General features: G+C 43.3%; 1 long non-coding RNA gene across 1 annotated transcript; it reads right to left on the bottom strand.

Moving 5' to 3' along the window:
- Positions 1-1,322: 1,322 nt before the first annotated feature.
- LOC145536116 (uncharacterized) lies at positions 1,323-6,533 on the bottom strand. The gene is made up of 3 exons (XR_014075656.1): positions 2,912-6,533; positions 2,404-2,518; positions 1,323-1,723 (listed from the first exon to the last, which is right to left on the bottom strand). It is a non-coding gene; the product is annotated as an uncharacterized LOC145536116 (long non-coding RNA).
- Between the last annotated feature and the right edge of the window lie 1,138 nt (positions 6,534-7,671).

Raw genomic sequence — 7,671 nt, 5'->3', positions numbered from 1 at the left:
TGAACTTAAATATACAGATATCTTAAAGCAAGAGTGGGAATAGGAAGCACAACCTGATTCTCTTTCTGATAGACATTCTATTTTATTTATAATGTATTTTGGTACTAGTTGGGGCTTCCCTGGTGGCTCAGATGGTAAGGAATCTGCCTGCAGTGCAGGAGATGTGGGTTCGATCCCTGGCTTGAAAAGATCCCCTGGAGAAGGAAATGGCAACCGTCTCCAGTATTCTTGCCTGGGAAATCCCATGGACAGAGGAGCCTGGTGGGCTACAGTCCATGGGGTCGCATAAAGTAGGACGCAACTGAGCGACTAACACACACTCATTTGGTACTAGTTCCAATCCTGCTTTTTGGCCTCGTATTTGTAGGTCTGACTAGGCAGGAGCTGGGGTGGCTCAGAGTCTACTAATTAAGAGAATTAGAAGTAAAGCTTGCTCACTCCTCATTTTTCCCTGATGACCTCCATCAAGCTGCACTACCACCAGCTGGGAGAAAAGCGATTCTCAGTACAGGCGGGATAAGGGCTCTGAAAGGCTGTCCCCAGGAGAATGTGCGAATAGGCAAATGTTTCCAAACTACTTGAAGGCTTAAAAAATGTTCCAGAAAAAAAGATCTTATCTATATATATATGTATTTAAAAAACCAGCCAAAGAGTCATGTTTGAATTTGACAAAATCACATAAGACAGAGGCTGTTACATAGAGGCTCTTAGTTTTCTTCAGGATGAAAATGAACCAATTAGTATAGCCATACTTCCTTAAACAATGAAATTGCATCAAAATAACCCAACTATCAAATGGAAAAATAAAATAAAGAGAAAAGTTTTTGTCTTACCATCATTTATTCCTTCTTTGATGTTCTTCCTTTCTTCATGTAGATCTGAGTTTCTGACCTGTATTTCCTTCTCTCCAAAAAACTTCTCACATTTCTTGCAAGGCAGGTCTCTTGGCAACAAATTCACTCAATTTTTGTTTGCCTGAGAATGTATTTCTCTGGGTATGGAACTATAAGTTTGTGAGTTTCTCTCAATCCTTTAAATATTTCACTTCACTCTCTTCTTGTTTGCACGGTGTCTGCAGAGAATTCAGATGTAATTCTTTGTTTCTCTATAGGAAAGCTGTTTTTATCTTCTAGCTTCTTTCAGGAATTTTTATCTTTGATTTTCTGTAATTTGAAGATGATATGCCAAATTTTAGTTTTCCCAATTTCATGTATGTTACACCTATGGATAGAGAAGCCTGGTGGGCTACAGTCCATGGATCGTGAAGAGTCAGACATGATTGAGCATGCATGTATACCTTTTTCAGTTGTCCCACAGACCTTGCATATTATGTTCTTGTTTTTTTTCATTCTTCTCTTTGCTTTTTGGTGTTTGAGGACTCTATTGATCTCTCCTGCTCAGAGCTGTTTTTCCTCAGCTGTGTCCAGTCTACTAATAAGCCCATCAAAGCATTCTTCATATCTGTTCCAGTGTTTTTTGATCTCTAACATTTCTTTTTAGCATTACCATCTCTCTGCTTCCATTGCCCAGCTGTTCTTAAATGTTTTCTATTTTATCCATTAGAGCTCTTGGCATATGCATCAGAGTTGTTTTAAATTCCTGGGCCGATAATTCCAATGTTCCTGTTATGTTTGGTTCTGATGGTTGCTTTGTCTCTTCAAACTGTGCTTTTTGCCTTTTGATGTGCCTTGTAATTTTCCCCTGATTGTTGGACACGATGTACCTGGTAAAAGGAAATGCTGTAAGTGGACCTTCAGTCCTGTGGTGAGGAGTCGGGGGAGGGGAAGAATTCTCCAGTGATTATGTCTCGACCTTTTCATGACCCTAGGTCACTGGACAATGAACTTCACAAATGCTTCTCAGTTTTTTTCCCTCCCTTAGGTGGACAGGATGGCTGGAGTTGGATATTTCCCATTCCCAGGTCAGTTAGGCCCTGATAATAATATCCCCATAGGTTAGGTTCGGGTTAACTAATTTTTCCCAGGGCAGGCCTCGTAAAGAAAACAAAGGGCCCTGGCTTATTTCAAAATGGTTCCTTTTAGCTGCTGAATAGCACAGGGAGCTCAGCTCCGTGGGCTGTGGTGACCTAGAGGGATGGGATGGAGCAGGTGGGAGGTTCAAGACGGAAGGAATATATGTATACATAAAGCTGATTCACTTTGTTGTACAGCAGAAACTAACAACATTGTAAGGCAATTATCTTTCCAAAAAAATCCCTGCTGGAAACCCAAGGGGATCTTTCTCCGGCATTTACCATGGGAATCTGGTCAAATTCCTGGAGAGAAATATCACCATGTAGTGTGAGGTCCCCCTTACCACTGGACCCCCCTGGAGTTCTTAACCCTCAGACTTTTCCACACTGAGCCTCTGGCAATTTGTCAGTTACAGTTCATGTTTTCCTACCCGATGCTTGTTCCCACGAGGTTTCTGCTCCAAGTCTCTGCCATGGTGGCTCTGAGTCATGTATTCGCGCATGTCTCCATTCCTGTGGGCAGAAGTTGCTCTGTGTCCTCCTCTCCTAAAGACCCAAGAAGAGCTGTTGAATTCTCAGTCTGCTCAGTTTTTACTTGCTCATGAGATGGAGCCCTGACTCCCAGCCTCCTTACATGTGGAATCAGACTCTGGCAGTTTTTAGCCTCAACACACAAACAAAAGGTATATATGCACAGTTTTAAAGTCAAATAACTCTGCAAGACAGACTCAGGAAAGTCAGAGACCTAGCCCCCGTCAGGCCACACCTGATTCCACTCCCCGGAGGCCACAATTTTCAGGTTGTGCTAAGTGCTGGGGGGCGGGGAAAAAGAGCATGGAGGGCTTAAGGAGTGCCTCCTGGTGGAGTCGGTTGCAACTTTAAATAGGACATCGAGAGGGTGACATATGAATGGGAGGGAAGGACTCTGGTGATACTTACTGATCCTTACAGGGTAAGCCATCTGACAAATGCAGAATCCTGTGGACAGCAGTGTGTCAGGCTGTACTGGATCCTGCCTCCCACAGTGATGTGTAGAATACGCCAGGGCTCTTGTTATAATGCAGATTTTGATTCAGTAGGTCTGGACAGGACCTGAGACTCTGCATTTCTAATGAGTTCCCACATGATGCTGACGCTGCTGGTCCAGAGACCTCAGTTTGAGTTGCAAGGTCCTAGAACGAGTTAGGAGATGAGAGGGTGGGCAAGGAAACCGAACCCAAGTCAGAAAAATGAAGTGAAGTGAAAGTCACTCAGTCATGTCTGACTCTTTGCGACCCCATGGTCTATACAGTCCATGGAATTCTCCAGGCCAGAATACTGGAGTGGGTAGCCTTTCCCTTCTCCGGGGGATCTTCCCAACCCAGGGATTGAACCCAGGTCTCATGCATTGCAGGCGGATTCTTTACCAGCTGAGCCACAAGGGAAGCCCAAGAATATTGGAGTGGGTGGCCTATCCCTTCTCCAGCAGATCTTCCTGACCCAGGAATCTAACTGGGGTCTCCTACACTGCAGGTGGATTCTTTACAACCTGAGCTACCAGGGAGGCCCTCAGAAAGATGAGCGGGGACCAGATCTTGCCGTGCCTTTGAGTACACTGGGAGGACTTGCGTTGTTATTGTAAATGAGATTGGAGCAGGGAAGTGCTGTGATCTGGCTTACGTTTTAGAGGCATCTCTGTAGGAAGTGTGTTAAGCACAGATTGTAAGAGGGCAAGGGTGATTAGGAAGCCACTGAGTGAACCCAGGTGAGAGATGGTGGTGGCGGGACCTGGACCCCAGGGACAATGTGACAAGTAGGCAGTGCCAACAGAATTGCTACTGGATTGGTTGGAGGAGCGAAAGGGAAGAGTCACTTGAGCACTTGGACGGATGGAGTTACCATTTATGCCCGTCTCGCACATCCATCTTCTGTCTCCAGTTCCACTGCCACTTCTCTAGGCAAGCCCCATTCATTCCCATTACTGTAATTGCCTTCAAACAGATACTGCAAACATCTTCTTGAGAAATGGCATTGTTCAGTCCAGGCCTTTGTAAAGACCTTGCAGTTGTTTACATTGTCCGTAGTCTAGCATGGAAGACCCTTCTTCCCTGGGTCATTACTCACCTTTGTGAACACCCAACTCTCGCCCAGGGATTCATGACCTCACCATCATGATGGACATGCTAGGAAGGATGAAAAGCTGTGGGATACTTGCAATCCCTGGCATGGCTGCCCTTAAGCCACCACACTGTCCCCCTTCCACTTGAATCTACTTTTGTTATATATCCTTGAAGAAAGCAAACTGTTTGCAGACTTTTCCTTTATTGGGTATCGACGTGCTTACATCACTGCCACTCAACATGGAGTTCAGGGGCCAGCAGGCCCAGTGCAAGTTCATGGGCCCCACCCTAGACCGCTAAATCACAGTCGGATGGCAGGACCCAGGAATCAGTTGTAACGAACTCACCAGGTGATTCCTACACATGCTAAGCTTGGATACAGAGTGGATAAGACGGCACTGCAAACTGAATATCAGTAGGTTCTGACATCATATTTGGGAACAGCTGATCTAGACTAGAGGGCTCAACCCTGGCTGCACATCAGGACCACTGAGAGAGCTTTCAATCCAACAGCAGTGCCTGGGCCTCACTGCTGGCGATGCTGATTCAACTGGCTGGAATGGATCCAAGCAATCCCAGTGTACCATCAGGTCTGAGAACCTTAGGACTGACGGATAGATCTCCATTTTGTGGCCCATACACAGCCAAATTTTCTGCTTCTTGCCGTTGTATGTTACTCTACCTGAAGCGTGTGCCATGCCATTTACATACTGTCTGATATACCCATTCCAGGAATAGACTGAGCCCCAAAACAGCTTCTCTTCAAACAGGTCTTGGGTCCTCTTCTATTTCCTGAAGCCACGTGGGTGGCTTCTATGGCACTCGTAGCCAAATAAGACCCCAACATTGTTCTCTTTGTTAAAATGAGGCCTCATTCAACGAAAAGGTGTTTCTCAAACCGTGTTCTATGGACTAGTAGTGTTCAGTCATATACTAATACTTATTTGTGGGACTGTTCTTTGGCAATAAAAAATGAAAATTGAGAGCTACTACACACCACGTGATTTCTGCACATCACTATCCAGGTGTTCTCACCATCCCCAGACCACAGCTTCTCAATCTTTTCAATAAGTATTGCACCTTTTTTAAGGGAGCTGAAATTCACATAAAAGTAACCATTTTCAAGTGAACAATGCAGTGGCATTTAGTACATTTGCAGTGTTGCATCATCACCATCTCTTCCAAGTTCCAAAAAAGGAAACCCTGCTCCCATTTACAGTCACCCCTCACCATTTCCATTCAACCTCCCAGCTATTAGGCATGTTACTACTTCTTAGTTTGAATCAATTTGCTCTTTAGAAAACTGGGGATGCTGCTTTATCAGGTTGTTAGGAGAAACAAGGCAGGTAATGTGTATAAATTGCCCAGCACTACACACATCAGGTACCTAATAAAAAAAAGGTCGGGTCTTTCCTTCAACTTTTTCTTCGGCCTCATCATTCTGGTGTCCTAGTGTCAGATTCTACAGCACTCAGAAGTAAGGAAAGAGGCTTTGTAAATTCTTTCTTTAGAAAAACCTGTACTTAATTCCTATTTTTATTTTAACCCCCTTTATATTTCAGAATTATTTTAGATTTATAGAAAAGTTGTCAAGATAATACGGTTCCTGTAAACTTTCCCCCAGTTTCTTCCATAGTTAGGGTTAACCATGGGACATTTGTCAAATGAACGCTGGTGCATACTTGATGTGGATTTCACCATCTTCCCCTCATAATGCCCCTTTCTGCTCTAAGATCCAACCAGAATCCCATGGTGCAATTTGTCCTCATGTCTCTTTGGTCTCCTCTGACAGTTTTCATCTTTCTTTGCTTTTCACGACCTTGAGGGTTTTGAAGAGGACTAGTTGGGTATTTTCTAGAATGTCCCTCAATTTCACTTTATCTGACGTTTTCTCATGGTGAGACTGGGGTTACAGGTTCTGAGACATCAGATAGTAGCGCATGGTAACATGGTACCCGAAGAACTTACCACTGGCGATGCTGACCTTGAGCATGTGCATAATGTGGTGTCAGTGAAGCTTTTCCACTGAAAGTTGTTATTTCCCCTTTTCTCTTCCCTGTTTTTTGGGGAAGGAGAAGGTCAGGAAGGGGAGGGGAGGAAGAGTAAGGTCAGACCTCCAGAAGGGGCAGAATCTACAGCCATTATTTAGAATTTTTCTGGAAGATTTGTCCCTTCTCCTTTATTATGCAATCACTTATAAGTATGGAGTCGTGTATATCTCTTTTACACTTTGGGTTATAATCCAATTTTCTGTTATAGATTTTGTTGCTTAAATTGTCCCATTTGGCCACCGGGAGATCTTTCAGATTGGCTCCCATGTCCCTTTGTCGTGCTGCAGTCTCCCCGCCGCCTGACCCCAAGATCTTAGCTTTTGATGTAAACTGGTATTCTTCCCCACCTTTCCACTGAAACTGCTTTAAGGTCCTTGAGGATACAGTGGTTTCTAGATTGTCAAGCCAAACTCTACTTGTCTATTCTTAATTTACCAGAACTTTCTGTGACAATACTATTAATCTCTTTCCTTCAAATTCCATTTCATTTTCTAAAAATTTATTATGGAATTTTCAAACATAAAGCTACAGAAAAGAGCATTATTAATTTCCATGTATCCATCACCCTACTTCAACAACTGTCAGCATTTTGCCCACTGTGTTCTCTCTCACATGCTCTGCCACATTCTTTAAAGGAAACCCCAGACACCATATGAGTTCAACTGTGGAGTTGTGCCTTCAACAGATCAGAACTTTAAAAATATTTTATTGACAGTTCCTCGTGCACCATGACCCCTTCTCCAACACACACTTTATAAAAGTCCATTTGCTGAAGAAAGTGGGTTTTCTGTCTTATTAAATGTCCCAATTCTGGATTTGGTTCATTGTCTTCACAGAGTCTTATGTTAGTCTAGCCCTTGAACTTCCTATAAATTGGAAACTAGATGTAGAGTCTTTATGAGATTGTTTTCATATTTGTAAACTATTTTCAATATGTTTGATACATAACTCAATTTATTTATCTATATTTATCTTAATTATATATATATACACATATATTTTAAAAAATACTTCATTGGTGGGGAAGTCAACTTCCTAAAGCATCACAGTAGGAGCCATATTGTCCTGTTCCAATTGTAATTTCCTCTTTAGAGACACCTCTAGCTCCTGACTTTCTTCCTTTTTGTCTTTGCCGTTTCTCTCAGTTCCCTTCAGACTCTTCTGTATCTGTGGGGTAAAGTCATTGTCTTCAGGGTCCCACTGTCAGTGGTCCATTCCTAATAGTCTGTATGCGGTCTCCCTTTCCATATTCCTAAGGTTGAGACTCAGAAGTCTGTATTTTTTGAATATTAATGTTTTGCTTAAATAAATTTTAATATTTATATTTTGGGGTTACACTGGGTCATTGTTGCAGTGCACAGGTTCTTTCGTTGCTGCACACGGGCTTTCTCTAGTTGTGGAGAGTGGGGGCTACTCTTCATTGTGGTGTGAGGACCTCTCATTGCCATGGCATCTCTTGTCGTGGAGCATGGGTTCTAGGTGTGCAGGCTCAGTAGTTATGGTACACGGGCTTAGTTGCTCTGTGGCATGTGGTATTTTACTTCCTGGA

This window comes from Giraffa tippelskirchi, chromosome X (assembly GCF_054371585.1).
Source record: "Giraffa tippelskirchi isolate mGirTip1 chromosome X, T2T-mGirTip1v1.2.pri, whole genome shotgun sequence".
Classification (NCBI taxonomy): domain Eukaryota; kingdom Metazoa; phylum Chordata; class Mammalia; order Artiodactyla; family Giraffidae; genus Giraffa; species Giraffa tippelskirchi.
Note: the sequence above shows the minus strand (reverse complement) of the source record. Positions and strands in the feature narration are given on the sequence as shown.